The following is a 13612-nucleotide window of genomic DNA, read 5'->3' on the forward strand; positions in this document are numbered from 1 at the left end:
ATTTCTGGGTAAGGCCGAAAAAAATGAGCCTTGTTCCAGCGATGCGGGACCTATCACCCGTGCTGATCGCTGGCTCAAGGCCCATTTTTTTAAAATGATTTTCCACTCGACCTTACCCCAGCGATGTCAAATGGGCGATGTGATTTCTCGGCAATCTCACGATCGCCCAAAGAAAACGGAAGTGAATGAAAAAAAAAAGTTCCTTAGCAACGCATTACTGCGCATGTGCAGGTTGATTTTTTTTTCAGGTTGATGCTCTTTCCCGTGTTTTGAGAGGTCAGGGGTCTTCACATATGCTGAGAAGTTCTGTGTGGGTCTGGGAGAGAGAGAGAGAGAGAGAGAGGAGAAAGGAAGCAGAGATTTGACAAAGCACTTATCAGAGAAAAATACTACCTTTAATTCAATTCAATTCAAACAATGGAGGGTTCATGAGAAAGGCGAAGGGCCAAACCCTTCAGTGAAGAGGCCAATGGGGCCCTTGTTAACATTGTCAGCGAGAGGTGGGAGGATCTGACACGGGGTGGGCATGGGAAACTGCGAGAGTAAGTTGAAATTTATAATGATCTAAATAGTAACAAGAATCTGCAATGTTATTTGGTTACATTTAAACATAACTAAATTATGAATAAATTTATGCAACCCAGCATAAAGTTAAATGTTGTAATGTGAAATATGCAACGTAATGCTAATTTGTAATTGAACATTTTAATCTGTCAGTCTTAAATGTCTTCAATGTCTTAAATCGCCTGATCCATTTGCTTATGCTGTGCAATGTTATCGTATCATTTACAGAAGAAGATCTCGATCAATAATCGGGAGCAATGCAGGACGGGCGGGGGCTCTGCCATATTGCACACTCTAACTGCCTACGAGGAGCTCGCGGTGGCCTTGGTGGGGCGAGAAAGCCGTTCGGTCACATCCCATGGTGTGGCCGAATCCACCTTTGAGACATGTGAGTAATGAGAAATGTGCATTGTTCAATGTGTGAATCATTAGTAAATACTGAAAATATCGTAGTTACGCATGTAATGTTATGCAATTACAATGTAATGTTATGCAATTATAATATAATCTGATATATAATGGTGATCTACTATAGATGTTCGAATGAGGTCATGTTAAAGCTTGTGATCACCTGTGCATATGGGGTAAAGGAAAGCATTGCAATGTTTTGACTTCGAGAAAAATTGTAATGCAATGATTTAAATAGTTAATCATTGTTTATCAAATTAAAGGTCAAGTGGTCGTCGAGTCAGTGGAGTCCACTACACTGAACCACTACCAACATCACAGGAGGCTGAAGAAGAAGAGGAGCCACTGCAGACTCCTGCTGCTGTGCTTCAGCAGGAGGAGGAGGAGGAGGAGGAGGAGGAGGAGGAGGAGGAGGAGGAGGAGACGGAGACGGAAGAAGAAGAGATATTTTTTGTGGGGGGGGGGGGAACAACCTGCGGCCATCTCGGTTGAGATGGAAGAAGCACCGGGACCAAGCGGTGTGCAGGTGGCGACACCAAGGCACGTCACATTGCAAACGCCGACCCCACGGAGGTCTGGTCAGCGTGGCGAGCAATCGCCTGCCTTGGAGGGCCAGACAGAGAGCTTGATTTCCCTGTGCAGGGAGATGGTCGTGATTGGTCATGACCTTATCCACAGATTCAAGGGATTCTTTGCAAACTGGAGCCAGTTCTCTGTGAACTGGAGACAGTTTCCAGCATCCTGGAGCGAGTTCTGCCAGAACTTCTCCAACTGGTCTTCTGTGTAGTCACTGACTGCAAGGGAGACCTTGGAGGCTATTCGGCAGCAGACCGCCGCAACCAATGCCCTACAGCATGCGTCACTGGCTGGACACGGCGCTGCACCCCAAGGTGTCGTGCCTGCTCGCAGCGAAACTCCGAGCATGCAAGCGAGTACGGAGGACACAGTTCCTCCGGACTCGGAAGTGGAGCCTCAGGCTTCTGCTTCCGCTCCGTTACCTCCACCACGGCAGGAAGTCTTGACATCCCACTCTGCACGACGTCTTGGTGTCGGTCTGCGTAGACCAAAACGGGCGGGTGGGATGCGAACACGGGATGGGACAGGATCTGGAGGGAAACGTGGCCACAGGTAGGGAGGGGGGAGTCCTTTTCTATGTAGTTCACTTGTTTTAAAATGTTCACTTGCTGTTATCAATTTATTATACTTTTGTTATTGTTATTGTTACTAAATTGGCCAATTGCATTCAATAGTTAAATGTTCACTTGTTCACTTGTTATCATTACTTAACTGTTCACTTTCCATTCTTTCTGAAATGGTCACTTGTTGTCATGACTGAAATGCTCACTTGTTATCATTACTTAAATGGCCACTTGTTCTTTAAAATGTTCAATTTATTCTTCTAACATTTGGGGGATTTTGAGGGAAGGGTGGGTTGGTGCGGGGGTGGGGGTTGGAGGGAGTGTGTTGTTCATTAGTTCTTAAAAAAAATTTCTGTTTGTTAATAAAAAAAAAATTCTACAACTTTTGTACCTTCTCTATTATTTACATAAGTTTTACAATACACAGTTCTTCATGCAGATTTGTTTGTTTATTCTGTTTCACCACGGAATATCATTAAATAACTTCAGTGCGTAAAAGCTGTTTAATAAATAATTCCAATATATAATGAGATCTATTTAGCATAAATACGGCGATAATACCTATTTATCCGAATACCTATTTATACGAATGGCCTACTCCTGCACCTATTTTCTATCTTCCCTGTCCCAAATTTCTGAGTACAATTTCCATCAATTTTATTCTCTAAATAACTCACAACAATTCTCCACCCTTCCTCAGAGGCTAAAAATGGCGTCCGTAGTGCCCATTTCCCTCTCGAAGGCCCTGAAAAACAACTATTTTTGAGCACTCTTTTGGGCCTTGCATCGGCCCAGCGAAGTGCATGCTAAGTGCTGAAACTTGGGATGGGCCTTGTGTGGGCGATCATTTTGGCGATCATCTCAGCGATCAAAGTGGAAACTTGGGGGCCTATTTCTCCGGCGATATTTTTGGCCTAGTTTCCACTTGTTGCTCAAAATGGGCGATAGAGGTGAAGTGGAAATTCTAGCCCATAGCCTGTTACCTGGTTTGGCCATCCATTTGCAATATACTGATACACCTTTGTAATAACTGGGTCACGTTTAGTTGCTCTTCCAATCTCTTCAGTTGTGACTGACAGTTCATCAATGTATGAAAAATAGAACACTTCTCCCCTATCGAGTGTAACTTGTGATGGGGAAGGCAATCTAGATAAAGCATCAGCATTACTGTGATCAGCTGATTGTCTGTATTCAATATCATATGTATATGCTGACAAAATCAAAGCCCATCTCTGCATTCGGGCTGCAGCTAATGTTGGAACTGTGTACTTTGGATAGAGGATTGCTGTCAGGGGATTATGGTCCGTAACGATGGTAAACTTACGGCCATACAAGTATTTGTGGAACTTCTGGACCCCAAAAATTAATGCCAAAGCTTCCCTTTCAATTTGCGCATAATTACTCTCACTGGCACTGATAATGCGTGAAGTAAAAGCAATTGGTCTCTCCTCCCCACCACGTAGTGCATGAGAAATCACTGCCCCAACTCCATATGGAGAGGTGCCACTTGCTAGCTTGATCTCCTTTGATATGTCATAGTGAACTAACATGGTGTTCTCTACCAATTGGCTTTTACACTCCTTGAATGTTATGTCGCATTCTTCTGAGCACTTCCAATGGACCTGTTTTTTCAATAGTTCATTCAGTGGATGTAATATTATAGCTAAATTTGGTACGAGCTTCCCATAATAGTGCAAAAGACCCAAAAATGATCGAAGTTTAGTGACATTCCTGGGAGTGGATGCATTTCAGATTGCATCCAACTTTGAAATTGTGCCTTGTACACCCAAGTCCAAGCATTAATATATATCAAGAAAAACAGTGGCCCTAATACCGACCCCTTTTATTCCATGGGCTTCAATTTTGCTGGCAAGCCTATTATGTGGCACTTTATCAAATGTCTTTGGAAGTCCATGTACACCATATCAACCGCATTGCCCTCATCAACCCTCTCTGTTACCTCATCAAAAAACTTGATCAAGTTAGTTAAACACGATTTGCCTTTAACAAATCCGTGCTGGCTTTCTTTGATTAATCCACACTTGTAGAAGTGGTTGTTATTGTTTCTAAAAGCTTCCCCACTACCGAGGTTAAACTATCTGGCCTTTAGTTGCTGAGTTTATCCTTACACCCTTTTTTGAACAAGTGTGTAACATTTGTAATTCTCCAGTCCTCTGGCACCACTCCTGTATCTATGGCCAGTACCTCAGCAATTTCCACCTTAACTTCCCTCAGCATCCTACGATGCATCCCATCTGGTCCTGGTGACTTATCTACTTTAAGTGCAGCCTTTCTAGTACCTCCTCTATCAATTTTTATCCCATCCAGTAGCTTCACTACCTCTTCTTTTACTATGACTTTGGCAGCATCTTCGTCCTTGGTAAAGACAGATGCAAAGTACTCATTTAGTACCTCAGCCATACCCTCTGCCTCCATGGGTAGGTCTCCTTTTTGCTCCCTAATCAGCCCCACCCCTCCTCATACTATCCATTTACTCTTTATATTCCTATTGAAGACTTTTGAATTCTCTTTTATGTTCACTGTCATTCTATTCTCATACTCTCTCTTTGTCCCTTTTATTTTCTTTTTCACTTCACCCCTGAACTTTCTATAATCAACCTGATTCTCACTTGTATTCTCAACCTGACATCTGTCATACATGCTCTTTCTCTGCTTCATCTTACTCTATCTCTTTCTTCATTGCTCCTTGTCCTATTCCATAGCTAATCTAAACATTATGATATTGTGATCACTGTTCCCTAAATGTTTGCCTACTGACACTTGCTCCACTTGACCTACCTCATTCCCCAGAACCAGATTCAACAATGTCTCCTCCCTCATTGATCCTGAAGTGTACTGATCAAGAAGATTAACTAGGAGCCATTACATATAAACATTCAGAGAAATAAACAGGAAAATATCTTATATTTAACAGACCTATTTTGAAAAGAAGTCCTGCTGATGAGGTATCCATATTGATTTTGAATGCAGGTTGCCATGTGAGTTATCTATATTTATATAAAAACAAGAAGTCCCAGATACTGCATGGAAATTATTCAGTCAACAAACATTAGTGCCTTGGCCTATCAGTTTACCAGATGGTTTACCATATTATTTGCTGCACCATTTGCAAGGAGTAAAATCTTAATCCATATGGTTCATTGCTCGTCCCAGGAGCATCTCTCTATAACCTCCTGGACTGAAGCACAGTGAGAGATAATAAAAGTGACAGTTGAAGCAGTGAAAATGGCAGATTTTGTTGCCTTTCAGCAGCGTAAAAGATCCCAGCTGTTCACACCATCAGAAACTAATCAGAGCTTAGAACAGGAAGCAGATTGTCACACAGGCTATGATAAACTTGCCATCGCCCTACAAAACAGTCTGGAATCAACCTCCTATTCTAGTTTCAAAGATGTTTCCCCCTTTTCTGAGAAAGCTTCCTAACTCAATTAGAAAGAAGAAAAATGGAAATAGAAAAAGAAAACTGGGGATACTGAGGAATCGCTCAGTGTTTGATTGAGATTGTTCACCTGCTCACTATGTGTCTCACTCGCCATTTTCTTTTAAATTGTAAACCTCTCCTTAAGTAAGTGTCACATTTGTTTTAAGCTAGAAAGAGATACCTACTGAGAACCTGGTCAAGAAACACAAAAAAACTAGAAGGAACAACAGCATCAGATGCTGCAGCGAACGGAATTCAACTTATTGCAAATTGCCAGGGAGAAAATAGAAATAAATTTTGCAGGACTTCGATCTGTTGATATAATTAAGCAAAAAAAGTTTTTAAAAACAGCACTAATTTGGAGATTTTAAATTAATGTAGTATGTAAACTGAGGTCTCAATATTAGTTTGTCATATTGGCTATATTTTTCCCTTTTTCACTTATAAAGGCCTTTTTTATATATATTTTATTATAACCAGTTAACAAAAGGATGTGTTGGCTGTGGCTCAGTGGGTAGCACTCTTGCCTCTGAGTCAGAAGATTGTGGGTTTAAGTCCCACTCCAGAAACTTAAGTACAACAAAATCTAGGCTGATACTTGAGTGCAGTACTGAGGGAGCACTGCATTGTTGGTGGAGAGTTCTCAACTCTAGAACATATTCACACGATGCATATACTGCAGATAAGGTCACTCATGACCTGCACCTTTATTCCCCGGACCAAGGAGTGCTGAGCCTGCGTGGAACCTCCCTTTAAGTACCTGGCTGACCAGGTAAGGAGTGTCTCTCACAAGTTCACCTCCTGTGGTCAAGGTATGTATTTCACAGTTGTATACAGTGTACAGTGTTGTTACATATTGGTTACGGTTATGTGAAGGTTACAAACATGACATCACCTCCCCCCCAATGTCTTTGGGTCAAAGATTGAGTCTTTCAGGTGGTCGACGCTCTCTCGTGGAGCGGCGCAGTTGTGGCTCTGGTGGTTGAGCCGTGACATGCTTCTCTGTCGCCTGAGTTGGTTCCGGCCTGTCCGGGCTGGCCGCAGGGACTGTGCATGCTGTTGACTGTCCTTGTTGCTCGTTCACTGGCAGTGGTGTAGTCGACTTCCCATGGTCTATTTCAGGTTCCTCAGTGTCCATGCTGAACCTTTTCTTTATCTGGTCCAGATGTTTGCGGCATATCTGCCCATTGTTTAGTCTGACCATTTCCCTCTATTTCCCTCTTTACCAATTACGGTGCCCTCAAGCCACTTGGGTCGCAAAGCATGGTTAAGCACAAATACCAAGACATCCATTCCTATACACCTCCCCCTTGAGTTTCGATCATGGCACTCGGTTTGGGACTGCCGCTTGCCCTCAACAATGTCTGCCAGGCTTGGGTGAATGAGGGACAGCCGCGTTTTGAGTGTGCATTTCATGAGGAGTTCTGCTGGCGGGACTCCCGTGAGCAAGTGCGGGTGGGACCTATAGGCCAGTAGGAGGCACCATAGGCGGTACTGAAGAGAGGGTCCCTGGATACGGAGCATGCCTTGTTTTATGACTTGGACCGCACGTTCTGCTTGGCCATTGGAAGCCGGCTTGAACGGTGCCGACCGGATGTGTTTAATGCCATTACCTGACATAAACTCCTGGAATTCATAGCTGGTGAAACACGGGCCATTGTCGCTGACCAGAATGTCCGTCAAGCCTTGGGTCTCGAAAACCATGCGCAGACTCTCTACGGTGATGGATGTCGTGCACGAGTTTAATATGATGCACTCGATCCATTTCGAGTATGCATCGACTACAATCAAGAACATTTTTCCCATGAACGGCCCCGCATAGTCCACGTGGATGCGTGACTATGGCCTGGTGGGCCAGGGCCACAGGCTGAGCGGGGCCTCCCTGGGGGCATTGCCCAGCTGGGCACATGTCTTGCACCTGCGAACCCAGTGTTCCAGGTCTGAGTCAATCCCCGGCCACCACACGTGTGACCGGGCAAAGGCCTTCATTAGCACAATGCCAGGGTGCTCGCTGTGGAATTCCCTGATGAATGCTTCCCTTCCTTTCTGGGGCATGACTACCCGGCTGCCCCATAGTGGGCAGTCGGCTTGGATGGAGAGCTCATCCATCCGTCTCTGACCTCCTCGGGGCACGCCCCGTGTGCAGGTACCCAATCCCCAGTCAGGACACATTTCTTTATCATGGATAGGAGGGGGTCTCTGAAGGTCCAGAGTTTGATCTGGCGGGCTGTGCTGGGGGAGCCTGCGGTGTCAAATACCTCAACGGCCATGACCATCTCAGCGCTTTGCTCTGCTGCCCCCACGGTGGTGGCCAGCAGAAGCCTGCTGAGCGCGTCAGCGCAATTTGCAGTGCCTGGCTGGTGCCATATGGTGTAGTCATATGCAGCCAGTGTGAGAGCCCATCGCTGTATGCAAGCTGACGCATTGGCATTGACAGCCTTGCTGTCGGACAACAGGGATGTTAACGGCTTGTGATCCGTTTCTAACTCGAACGGTCTGCCGAAAAGATACTGATGCATCTTTTTCACACCGTAAACACAAGCAAGTGCTTCCTTTTTGACCATGCCGTACCCACACTCTGCCTGGGAGAGTGACCTGGAGGCATAAGCCACCAGTTGTAGTTGGCCATCGTCATTTCCCTGCTGCAACACACACCCAACCCCGTATGATGATGCGTCGCATGTTAAAACTAGTTTTTTACAGGGGTCATACAAAGTCAACAGTTTGTTCGAACAAAGCAGATTCCGCGCCCTGTTGAAAGTCCGTTCCTGACAGTCCCCCCAGAACCAGTCACAACCCTTACGCAGGAGCACATGTAACAGCTCCAACAATGTGTTTAAGTTAGGCAGGAAGTTCCCGAAATAGTTCAAAAGTCCCAGGAACGATCACAACTCCGATGTGTTGCCGGGCCGGGGCGCACGACGGATCGCCTCTGTTTTGGATTCAGTAGGCTGAATCCCGTCTGCGGCAACCCTCCTGCCCAAAAACTCGACCTCTGGGGCCAAAATCACACACATGGCCTTTTTCAGCCGCAGGCCTACCCGGCCCAGTCGGCATAGCACCTCCTCCAGGTTATGGAGGTGTTCCTCGGTGTCTCGACCCGTTATTAGGATGTCATCTTGGAATACGATGGTGCCGGCAATGGATTTGAGCAAGCTTTCCATGTTCCTCTGGAAGATTGCGGCCGCTGAACGAATGGCAAACGGACACCTGTTGTAAATGAATAATTCCTTGTGCGTCGTGATGGTGGTCAGAAGCTTGGATTCTTCAGCCAGTTTCTGAGTCATGTAGGCCGAAGTGAGGTTCAACTTAGTGAACAGCTTGCCACCTGCCAATGTGGCAAAAAGGTCCTCTGCTTTCGGGAGCGGGTATTGATCCTGCAGCGACACTCGGTTGATGGTGGTTTTGTAGTCGCCGCAGATTCTGACCGAGCCATTCGCTTTAAGGACAGGAACGATGGGATTTGCCCAGTCACTGAATTCAACGGGCGAAATTATGCCCTCTCTGAGCAGCCTGTCCAATTCACTCTCAATTTTCTCACGTATCACATACAGCACCGTTCTGGCTTTGTGGTGCACTGGTCTGGCGTCCGGAGTGATGTGTATCACTACTTTGGTGCCCTTGAACGTTCCGACACCGGGTTGAAACAGTGACCTGAATTTTTGTAGGACCTGCGAGCATGAACTTCGCTCCACAGACGAAATGGCGTGCACATCTCCCCATTTCCAGTTCATCTCGGCTAGCCTGCTCCGCCCCAAAAGCGCGGGGCCATTTCCCGGAATAATCCAGAGTGGCAGGTGATCCATTGTGTGTTACCACCAGTTTGCACTGCCCAGCACTGGGATGATTTCTTTGGTGTATGTGCGTAGCTGCATGTCAATGCGTTCCAGTTTGGGCCTGCTAGCTCTGTGTGGCCATAGTCTCTCAAATTGTTGGACGCTCATAAGGGACTGGCTGGCTCCCGTATCCAGCTCCATTCAATAAAACTTTCATCATCATGGGTGGCGTTTTAGTGTATGAGCTGCGGACGTCAGCCACATGAACCCTCTGAACCTCAGCATCCATGGCTTGGCCCCAGGCATCATCCTGCGTTGCAGACCCCTCGTCTGATTCATCTGTTTCATAGATTAGCCTCACTGCTGCCTTTTTGCACATTCTAGCCAAATGTCCTCTGGCATTACAATTCCTGCAGGTGAACTGCTGGAACTTGCAGCTTTTAGCAGTATGTCTACCCCCGCATCTCCAGCACTAACTGAGATTGTTGTTCACAAAGGGGCTGTTACCAGGCATTCCTCTCTGATTGTCCCCTTGGCTGTTTCTAAGCACTCTGGTGGTGGGTGTCAATTGTCCCATCACGGGAGGCATTGTTCCTCTTGATGGCGTGAACTGCCCATCCTCCTGCCATGTCTCCATTGCTGTCCCACCCTAGAGCCTGTTGCTGCCTGGGCAGTGTCGAATTGCCCTTGCCTGGGTGGTGTCGAATTGCCCTTGCCTGCCTGCGGGATTCTGTATCACTGTTACAACGTTAACTCCCTGGTTCATCGCAACGTTAAAACCAGGGCTGCTTGTGTAAATTATCTTGGTCTCCTCTTCCCCCGCCAAGAAGGTCTGAGCTATCAAAGCTGCCCTTTCCAAAGTCAAGTCCTTGTCCTCAATAAGCTTCCTGAAAATATCGGCATGACTAATGCCCTCAATGAAAAAATCCCTCAACATCTCCCCCCTGCAGGCATCTGTGAACTTACAGAAGCTGGCCAAGCGCCTCAGGTCTGCAACGAAGTCCGAGATGTTTTGCCCTTCCCGACGCCGGTGTGTGTAGAACCGGTGCCAGGCCATGTGTATGCTGCTCGCCGGTTTCAGATGTTCGCTGATCAGCTGGCTGAGCTCTTCGAAGGACTTGTCAGCCGGCTTGAGAGGTGCAAGCTTCCACTCCCAGCCAGTCCTTTTTGACAAAGCTCTGCTGGAGTCGCTCCACAAAATCGTCCCAGTCCTCACCCACACAGTAACGTTCCTCTGTGCGACCGATGGCCATCCTTGTGGTTCAGTGATTCCTGTTTCTCGTCACCAGATGTAGAGTTCTCAACTCTAGAACACATTCACACGTGGCATACACCGCAGACAAGGTCACTCATGACCTGCACCTTTATTCCCCAGACCAAGGAGTGCTGAGCCTGCCTGGAACCTCCCTTTAAGTACCTGGCTGACCAGGTAAGGAGTGTTTCCCACAAGTTCACCCCCTGTGGTCAAGGTGTGTATTTCACAGTTGTATACAGTGTACAGTGTTGTTACATATTGGTTACGGTTATGTGAAGGTTACAAACATGACAGTTGGGGTGCTGTCTTTCAGATGAGACACTAAACCGTGGCCCCGTCTGCTCTCTCAAGTGTATGTAAAAGATCACATTGCATTATTTTGAAGAAGAGCATGGGAGTAATCCTCTGTGTGGCCAATATTTATCCCTCAATCAACATAATTAAAAAAACAGATTATCTGGTCATTATCACATTGCTATTTGTGGGAGCTTGCTTGTGCGCAAATTGGTGCTGCTGAATTTCCTACATTCCATCAGTGATGACACTCCAAAAATACTTAATAGGCTGTAAAGCGCTTTAAGATGTCCGTTGGTCGTAAAAGGCGCTATATAAATCCAAGTCTTTCTTTCCAGGTGCAGATGCTTTTTAATTGGGCAATTATATACAACACAATTTTGTTAGTGGGGACCGTAAAGAATCAACCAATCCTGACATCCTGTATTAATGATCCTTCAACATTCTTCAAGCAGCTAATGAGGCAATTAACTGATGTAATTGATAGAACTTTTGTCAATTCAGCTGTTGAGTCTGCTTCAGTGCTTGAGTGACAAAGTTTTGTAATGACCATTTCATTGACTGGGCTCCAACTGTCCCAGTGAGCTGCATATTGGAAGTAACAGAAGCATTTTGGTGAGGATGGGCAAGTGCAGAGAACAAAAAAGGCATGGGAGGTTTCAAATTTTACATCGTTACACCTATTTTATGGGCCTAAAACGGGCACTATAGTAGCAATTTTAGCAGTGCAGAAACCCACGCTCAATCTACATGGGAGTTCACGCCACTGCTATATTGGTGAAGGCCATTTTTAGGCTGCCCTGGTAGCCTGAAATGAGCACCAGGACTCATTTCAATATTGAAATCAGGCTAAATCAGGCTCCTGCGTTCATTTACGACCCAGATTGTTAAATTTGTTTGCCCTAGTCGGAGTTTGCGATGTGTAATCTCCGGCTGTTATTTCTGGGCCTTGAGCAACCTAACAAGCAGTTGTTAAAGGGATTTCTGGAGCCTGCTTAAAATAAAGACCCAAAGCTTCCAGAATTTTGTTTTTTGTGGACTCAGAAGGAGTACTCCTCCTGACTCCACAAAATGACAGAGAGCCACTATCACCCTTCCTCTCCAGACCACCCACCCCCCCCACCCCGCAGGGAGGCCACAACAGTTGAGCTGCATCAGAGAGCCTGATAGCCGCCTATAGCTCTCCTGATGCATTCAAACAAATTGGCCAGTCCTCGGGGCTCTCCATTGGAGTGCTAAGGAACATAGCCCTCTGTGTTTTTCAGAACCATGTTCAGTTCCGAGGCAGGACTAATAATAAATCCATTTCCCTTAGTCTTCTATCTGATTATCCTCAGAACTATTAATACCAAAATGTATCCCCCAGTTGAGGCATTTCCAATGTGAGATTCAAAAGTAGCTATGGCTTCCTGATTGATCTAGATGGTCTCAAAGATAAATATAATGAATTTCAGAGCTATGAAAATATTTTGGAGGTCCTGCACCACCAATTGGTTCTCCTCGGTCTACCACCACTAATCAATTCGTTCTGCAATAGACTTTCTAGGTAATATTCTCAATTAAAACTCATGTTAGATGCTGAGAGGATGTAGTCTCAGGATAAGGGGTTGGCCATTTAGGGCTGGGATGAGGAGGAATTTCTTCACTCAGAGGGTTGGAAATCTTTGTAATTCTCTACCCCAAAGGGCTGTGGATGCTCAGTCGATGAGCAAATTAAAGGCTGAGATTGATAGATTTTTGGACTCTAGCGAGTGATATCTTCACAGAACACAAGCACACACAGCTCCTAACATGGCAGGCAGCTCTCTTGGAAGGCTCCGGAAATCTGCCTGGTTCTGTTTATTATTAACCCTGCACTTGCAGTACACAATACGTCCACATCCACAGTGTGGAGCTACAAACATTACAAGCTTACAGACATTACAATTCTCCCTTCTTAATGAAGAAGCCATCATAACAAACATCACACATAACCTTCATGTTTATACATAACACAGGATATAAACTTTTTTTTTCCATATTTACAAATTTAACTTTACCACTTGTTTTCTGTTTCGAGGAGGATACCTTCGCTCTCGAACAGAACCTTCCAAACATGGTGTTGAATCTAAAATCATTCGAGGCTCAACCTGAGGAATATTTTCCTCCACGGAATATCCTTGATTTTCATATGAACTCACTCTAACTTCATAGAAACATAGAAAATAGGTGCAGGAGTAGTCCATTCGGCCCTTCGAGCCTGCACCGCCATTCAATGAGTTCATGGCTGAACATGCAACCTCAGTACCCCATTCCTGCTTTCTCGCCATACCCCTTGATCCCTCTAGTAGTAAGGACTACATCTAACTCCTTTTTGAATATATTTAGTGAATTGGCCTCAACAACTTTCTGTGGTAGAGAATTCCACAGGTTCACCACTCTCTGGGTGAAGAAGTTTCTCCTCATCTCGGTCCTAAATGGCTTACCCCTTATCCTTAGACTGTGACCCCTGGTTCTGGACTTCCCCAACATTGGGAACATTCTTCCTGCATCTAACCTGTCGAAACCCGTCAGAATTTTAAACGTTTCTATGAGATCCCCTCTCATTCTTCTGAACTCCAGTGAATACAATCGCAGTTGATCCAGTCTTTCTTGATATGTCAGTCCCGCCATCCCGGGAATCAACCTGGTGAACCTTCGCTGCACTCCCTCAATAGCAAGAATGTCCTTCCTCAAGTTAGGAGACTAAAACTGT

The sequence above is a fragment of the Pristiophorus japonicus genome, chromosome 2 (assembly GCF_044704955.1).
Source record: "Pristiophorus japonicus isolate sPriJap1 chromosome 2, sPriJap1.hap1, whole genome shotgun sequence".
NCBI lineage: Eukaryota > Metazoa > Chordata > Chondrichthyes > Pristiophoridae > Pristiophorus > Pristiophorus japonicus.